The 7,814-nt window shown below is 34.8% G+C and overlaps 2 long non-coding RNA genes across 3 annotated transcripts; one reads left to right on the top strand and one right to left on the bottom strand.

The window, feature by feature from the left end:
- Positions 1 to 1,517: 1,517 nt before the first annotated feature.
- On the bottom strand, positions 1,518 to 3,723 carry LOC106175863 (uncharacterized). 2 transcript variants are annotated; one of them, XR_001239715.3, is made up of 3 exons: positions 3,584 to 3,723; positions 2,305 to 2,480; positions 1,518 to 1,796 (listed from the first exon to the last, which is right to left on the bottom strand). It is a non-coding gene; the product is annotated as an uncharacterized LOC106175863 (long non-coding RNA). The 2 variants fall into 2 exon arrangements; XR_001239716.2 differs by having other exon boundaries at positions 2,301 to 2,480.
- A 1,927-nt stretch (positions 3,724 to 5,650) lies between these two features.
- Positions 5,651 to 7,366, top strand: LOC147760297 (uncharacterized). Its single transcript, XR_015330925.1, has 3 exons — positions 5,651 to 5,766; positions 6,520 to 6,693; positions 7,184 to 7,366. It is a non-coding gene; the product is annotated as an uncharacterized LOC147760297 (long non-coding RNA).
- Positions 7,367 to 7,814: the final 448 nt, after the last annotated feature.

Genomic DNA, 7,814 nt, shown 5'->3' on the forward strand with positions numbered 1-7,814 from the left:
CTGTCATGCATGCTTAACAATGATATGGGAAACCAAGCACAAAAATCACTCTCTTATGGCCATTTTAACTATATATGTGGAATTACCCTTCACCCAAAATCAAAGGCAGAACACCCTAAATTGACCATTTCATTAATTAAAATGTAATCATCTGTCACTTGTTTTCATAATTACTACTGCACGACCTTGAAATGTCCATAACAAGATATATGGTTTGGCAGATGGAATGTAACTAAAACATGAGAGCATCTCTTCACTGTATATTGTTGCTAAGTGTCAGAACTGATGTAATCTCGCAATCCTTTCCGTCTGGCTGTCTGGTTGTTTTCCTTCGTGCTGGTGTAACGTGACAGAGAGGCCCCCATAACAGAGAGTCCGCTTCCCATTCATTTGTACAGGGTGAGCCTCGCCCTAGATTTTGACCCACTTAGGTCAGACAAACCCTAACCATTATAACTATATGGAGGGCGGACTCTCTGTTACACGGACCCTCAGTTTCATTACACTGGTATCACAGGAATGGTCATCCTGGGAATGGAAGTCCAGTGTAACAAAACTGAGGGTAACAGTTAGTCCGCCCTCTATTTAGTTTTAATGGTTAGGGTAAGCTTGACCTAAGCGGGTCAAAATCAAGGGCGAGGCTTACCTGTACCAATGAAGCGGATTCTCTATCATGGGTGACTCTCTGCCACGTTACAGGTCTTTCCTATGTTCTGGAATGAGGTAGGCCCTATATTTGTAGTTTCCAACTGAAAATGCCATACAGCTATCAACTCCACCCTCTGCGCAGGGAGTGACTGCCAAATGTGAACTTTCATAAAGAAATGCAATAGCGATTAACTACACAAACGATGTTTAAAAGGTTCCATCTGTTATAATTAAGCATATAATAGCAATAAAAATGCTGTGTGTCACTCGGAGGCCGATGAAGATGCCCGTAGGTACATCGAAGTATTTTTCATGAGAGAAAAAAATTGAAATTAGTTTATGACGAAAGAGTATTTTCATTGGTACTACACAAATGATTAGCAACAACAAGACTCAAATTTGTTCTCATAATTCCCTAATTTTAAATTTTAATAGAACTTGCCATATAAGAATAACTTATTGTTGAAATTTAATAACTTAAGAATAAACTGTTACACCCATCTTTTCGTTGTAAAAATAAATATTATAATAATTATTATTATTGTTAAAAATGGTTCATAAATTTAGTGTATCTATATTACCCAACAATCCTTTTACTGAAAAACTGAACATAAAGCTTCTTAAGTCTCAATAGCTGGGTACTATCCATGTCAAAGACCAGCTATGTTTTGCATACTTAGAAATATTTATGCTTATTTATTTTTTATTTTTCTCTTTCATTTTATGTATATTTTTTCTCATTTTTTTACATAATTATTAATAGCCAAATGCCCCTGTGGTACAACAACATCTCTTGTGATATAACCGTGTGAACAACAAAATGAAATGAAAATGAAAAAAGAATAGAATAAATAAAGTAAACACCCATATCCGTTTTCGACGAACATTTTATTATTTATTTTACTTCTTCCAGTCTCCTGTAAGGACAAAATTCGCACATATTACGAACGAATTATAGTTTAGGATGTGAATTAATAATTCGCACAACACAATGTTCTTAATGGCTATTGCAGTGGGATTTTACAGAAACTTTAAGACAATAATAGATCACCAGGTTTTTTTATATTCCGCCATCTGTCCTAATGAAGCTATAGTATTTGTGGTTAAGGTCGTGTCACATTAAAACGGCTTTCAGTCCCTCTTTTATCCTGAAAAACGAAAAGAAATGATAAAATTTAATTATACGTATATTATATTGACTTAATTATAGTTCAATTATCTTAGAATATATTTCAGCTGTGAAGAAAGTCGTGGAACGAACAACTATTATAATTGTTTCTCATGTGGGACATAACACCGATTTAGATTTTAGAATATTTTGTATTTAAATACTTTAGAAACATGAAAATAAAAACACGTGCAGAAAAATAAATGAGGCAGCGAGAGAGAGAGAGAGAGAGAGAGAGAGAGAGAGAGAGAGACCAATATTATTAAATATTTCAGTTGTGCAGTTAAGACTTAACTGGGACGAGTGCTAGATAATAGTTTTGATTTTCATGTAGTGCGAGTTGAGGGGGCGAGAGAGAATGAGGGCGAGAGAGAGAGAGAGCAATATGAGGATATTTCAGTTGTGCAGATTAAGGTAGGACACGTGTCAGATACTAGTTTTGATTATCATGCGGTGTGAGTTGACTCTCTACCTACTTGTCTACCTACCTATTTATACGGAGTCTCCGTATAACATTCGTCGTACGGGTCACCATAGTAGTTTGGCAGGCACAGACATTCCCAATCTGGTAGTTTACAGGCGCCGTCATATCGGACCTGCAGGTTCGGTTCAAACCTCACGCATACCGCGTTTATGCCACAGAAAGGTGGCTTTGCGTTTCCAACTGAAAATGAAAAAGATACATTAGTGAATATAATTGATTTTGAATTGAATTGAAAAGTAAGTCAATGTTAAATATGGAAGGGTATTCTGATAACGTATACAAACGACAAAATAAAAACAGTACGAATAAATCGATGTTTGTATATGTGTGTTTGTGTGTAAACAAAAATGAAGAATAGGCACTCTCCTGGCCTTGGCTTATAACAAATATTATAATGAATAATGTATAATTTCGCCAGCTCATTATTATCACCTTTCACTTTTGCTGACCAATTTTGAATTGCAAAGACACGTGTTAGGGCACCATATATATATAAATGCACAATTAATCTGTTTTGCACTGTTTTATAACACATTTTTTTACAACAAGAACAAATTTTGGAATTAGGACAAATTGTTTGGCGGGTCCTTCATATAGATGTACCTATCACCACCTGTAGGTCAATACAAAAATTATTTGTTCCGCTTCCCTAACTTGATAAGTAAGTGCAAACGTCAAAAATACTCCCGGTGGAGCACGCACTCTTAGTAGGTTATAAACTAGGCCTATATTAGGCCTACAACTACGGAATCAAATCTACAAAAATGAAATGGGTTTACTTATTATTATTATTATTATTATTATTATTATTATTATTATTATTATTATTGGTGACTACATGACGTCTAGCAGGCAGCCACATTCCCATATCCAGACGGGCCTGGTAATGCCAATGGACCGTTCCACAAAAAAATGACGAGCATGCGCCACCTATGTTATGCGTGTTACATTCTGGCATTTTAAGAGATAATAACAAAAACCAAACTTAAAAAGCTATGAATGACGGAATGGCGTTACATTCTGGTATTTCAAGAGATTATTACAAAAACCTTTGACCGACGGAATGGATTCATTTTATTGGTAAGCATAGGAAAATTGTCGTTTAGCTGAGGAAAATCAGATTTATGCCACGTTTCCTGACAAAATGATCAGTTTTTACATGTATCCTTTAAAGGTCGATGCCCTACTGGTACATGAAAGGAGATCAGTTTATAAAAAGCGAAATTTCCATTTTCATATTAAAGCGATTTGTCGATATACTTATTAAAAAACGAAAAACTTACCCACAAACAGCAAGCTCAGACACAAGGCAACTATTAAAAACGTCTTCATCTTTTCTCTGGAGATCTCTTCCTTTGTTGCTGCAAACTTAAACCCGATTTGGCTTATTTGAGAAAATCTTAGGCAGAATTTGTATTTATACCAACTAATACGGTATAATTACATAGTAGATAATGATATGAGATAGTCAAACGTAATCTGATTGGACTAACTTCAAGTCCATTATGAAGGTGCGTCAGCACACAGTTAAAATAACATCAACCTAAGGTGTCTCAAATTTGGGCATGTCTTTGAAACTGTCAAGGTGATGACAGGTGCAAAAAGTTCGCAAGGGGGTGGTGAATTTGAATTTATGGTATTTATCTGGCTAAATAATGATAAAAACGTTGTCTTGTATTCCTATGGTGTCTCATATAAAGTTCGTGGTGTCTTATTTTTTCACTGAATATTATTAAGGATGACTTTTCTAGCTTGCTGTTTTTAAAGGATTGACAGTGTAATACCAGAAAAGTAAGATTAACAATTTAATATAAAGAAAAGTAACTTTTCCCTCTCGTTACTTTTGGGACCTTCGCAATCTGTTACCAAAAGAAGTGAGATTGACAACCTGCCACAAAAAAAGTATTTTACGTACGTTATGTGTTTTAAAATCACCTTGTCAATTCAAGTATATGTTATTTTAATACAAGTATAGTTTCACTAAATATCTCGCAAACAAAGAATATGCTTTAACCCCTAAATGCTGAGTGGACAGAGACAATATATGTTACAGGTTCACACAGAACCAAATGACCGTCTATTTATCAAAAGACATATCTGCGAATATCTTCTGAAAAATTAATATATGGCCCTGGTAGAGGGTATCCACACACGTGCTGTTGCAAATCAAATTCTGTTCAGCAAAATTAATTACAAAGGTAATAAAATGCCTTCTCGTACATTACAATGTACGTGTAGAGCGTTGGTGTTAGGCCTATGCCTAACGCACAGCAAAAACCTCCAAGACGAAAAAAATGTAAAAAATTGGTTTGTATCACGACTTTCTTCACATTCCAAGTATCTTGTGTGTGTTAGGATAAACAAATTAACACAAAAATATATGAAAATCTACCCACTTGCTTTTATTTTTAGTTTTAAAACGGACGTACAACCGTACCACGTGACACGTTCACAACCACAAATGGTTTCATAATGGCAAGTTACGTGTGATAAAAAGGCTGCGGTCATCTATTATGTGAGTTACGTTGCTGTAAAATTCCACTGCCACAATCATTAAGAAAGACAAGATTGATTCAAATTCTATACACACGAATCTGTTTGTGAAGTTTTCAGTTTTATGGGATGGAGTGGATAATACATGTGTACTGAAAGCGGTTATGGTTGTTCAGTTCACTTATTCTGTTACCTTTGACATCCACTTTTTTATCTTATTAAGGGGAGAATGTCATGAGTTGCAACTCAAATCGTCCCAGTAAAATTATCAATACGTTTGAACTTTCGTATAGAGTGAAGGTCATTTAACCAAATTAGAACAACGTGTGACACAGAAGTAAAATTTCTATCTAAGAAAGTTATTATTATTATTATTATTATTATTATTATTATTATTATTTTCTTTCGAGACCAAATGACAGGAAAATTGAGATATTTAGTGGAAAAATACTTGTATTGAAATGACATACATGTATACTTGAAGTGACAAGGTGATTGAAACACACACACACACACACACACACACACACACATATTTTTTTGTGTTGGTTTGACCTTTTTGACTTAATCTGAATACAAGACGACGTTTTTTATCTTTATCTTAAAAGATAAATGCAATGAATTGACGTCGAAAAAGTCAAATTTACCAACCCCTGACGAACTTTTTGCACCTACCAACACCTTGACAGTTTTAAAGACATGCCCAAATTTAAAGCACCATAGCTTGATGTTTTTTTAACTGTGTGCTGACGCACCTTGATAATGGACTTGAAATTAGTCCAATCAGATTACGTTTCGACTTTCTAATATCATTATCCCCTTTATAATTGTACCGTATTAGTTGTTTCCTCAAATAAGCCAAATCGGGTTTAGGTTTGTACTGCCAGGGGAAGAAATAGTGGTTTGAAATACTGCAGGGAAAAGATGAAGACGTTTTTGATTGTTGCCTTGTGTCTTAGCTTGTTGTTTGTGGGTAGGTTTTACATGTGCAAGTATAACGACAAATTGCTTGATATCAAAATGGAAATTTTGCATTTTTTTTAATTGCAGGGCACTGATAAAAACTGTTCATTTTGGCGAGAAAAGTGCCATGATTAATTTATTTCCAAACATCATAAATGCATTTGATTACACACACACACTCACACACACACACAAACACGTGCGTGCAAACGCACACGTACACACAAAACACACACTGATATGTTGTATTCAGCGACTTTTATTCTATCGTTTACCCTTCTATATTTTACATTTAGTTTTCAATTCAGTTCATATACATGTCCTTTATATATTTAACTGATTCAACAGGGCCCATTCAGAACCAGTTGAGGTGCGAACTTACTAGTCCGCGGATCAAAATGGCGCGCACTTGATAACGGGTTCCACGCACACTGCCCCAGCATGGGCAGAGCACTTAAATTTTGTCACGCCATATTTGACTCGCGGATCAGTTAGTCCATGGATCAACTGGGTGTGAATGCTCTCTAAGTTTTGCATTCAGTCAGTCTTTCAAATAATACAGTGACAGGCCCGTAGCCGGGGGGGGGGGGGGGGGTCGGGGGGTTCAAAAGGACCCCCCTTTTTGCTGTTAAATGGTCCACTCTAGGTACATGGGGATTATATGGTAAAAGGTCCACTTTTTCAGAAAAAAAAAGCTCTTTGAAATTGCTGGCTACGAGCTTGAGTGAGATATTCATCAATCCTTTTTTTTTTGTATTTACAGCGAGCAACGCAAAGCCACCTTTCTGTGGCAAGAACGCGGTATGCGTGAGGTTTGAACCCGACATTCAGATTCGATATGACGGTGCCTGTAAACTACCAATGTGGGAGTGCCTGTGCCTGCCATACTACTATGGTGACCCGTACGACGAATGTTTTCAGGGGGGGAATGGGAAAAGTATGCACAGACTCACAAACTCACACTGCACGAAAATCAAAACTAGTATCTAACAGTTATTCCGTTTAAGTCTCGTTCTATAATAATAATAATAAGTTTATTGAGCACTGATTGATATGAATACATTTGCAGGATCACCAGACTACATTATTTTCAAAATATATAAGGATATACATTCATATATGTTTACAAATGTAGTATGCTAAATTACACTTGTTAATGCATGTTATGCTATAAAATTAATTAATTAATTAATTAATTAATTAAGCTATTTACAGCACCATCAACAATTAGTGGCTGTGATGTACTAAATTGCAGGTGAACTATGAATTTTAACAGCAGTCTTTAAAAATTCTGCTATTACTTTGAGACTTTTTCACAGGATGGATTAAGGAAAATTGACAATACCTGATTTACGACTTTCTTCACGGTTGAGAGTTAAGATAATACACGTATAATTAAAATTTATTCATTTGGTTTTATTTTTCAGAATAAAAGAAGGATGCGAAGCCGTTTAATGTGACACTGCCAAAACCACAAATACTATAACCTCACTGGGACAGACTGCAGATTACGAAAATATCGTGGTGCTCTGTTATTAGTATTAAGTTACTGAAAAATCACTAAAACCATTGTAATTTGCCAAATATTAATTCACATCCTTTACAAACAATAATACATTTGTCAAATATGCGAATTTTGTCTTAAAGGGGAACTGCAAAGTATATAATAGGTAATAAATTGTGCAATGAAAACGGATATGGGTGTTTGCTTTATTTATTCTATTCAATATTATTCTACAAAAAGATTCTATTTTGTTGTTTATACGCTTATATCAAAAGAGATGTTACTGTAGCACAGGCACTTTTGAAAATGAATGATTACATGAGAAAAAAGGTGAAAATGCATAAATGAATAGAAAATAAATGAAAGAAGAAATAAATAGATAAATAAATAAACATAAACAAATAAATATGAGGTATAAAACTTGCTTTTTGAAACGGCTACTGCCACTTATGGAACTTCATGTTCATGTTCAGTTTTCATTTAAAGGATTGTTGGATAATATAGATACATGTACAACACATTTATGGACCAATCTTTAATAATAATTGTAATAA

Source organism: Lingula anatina, chromosome 8, assembly GCF_051362555.1.
Source record: "Lingula anatina isolate TDL-2025a chromosome 8, LinAna3.0, whole genome shotgun sequence".
NCBI lineage: Eukaryota > Metazoa > Brachiopoda > Lingulata > Lingulida > Lingulidae > Lingula > Lingula anatina.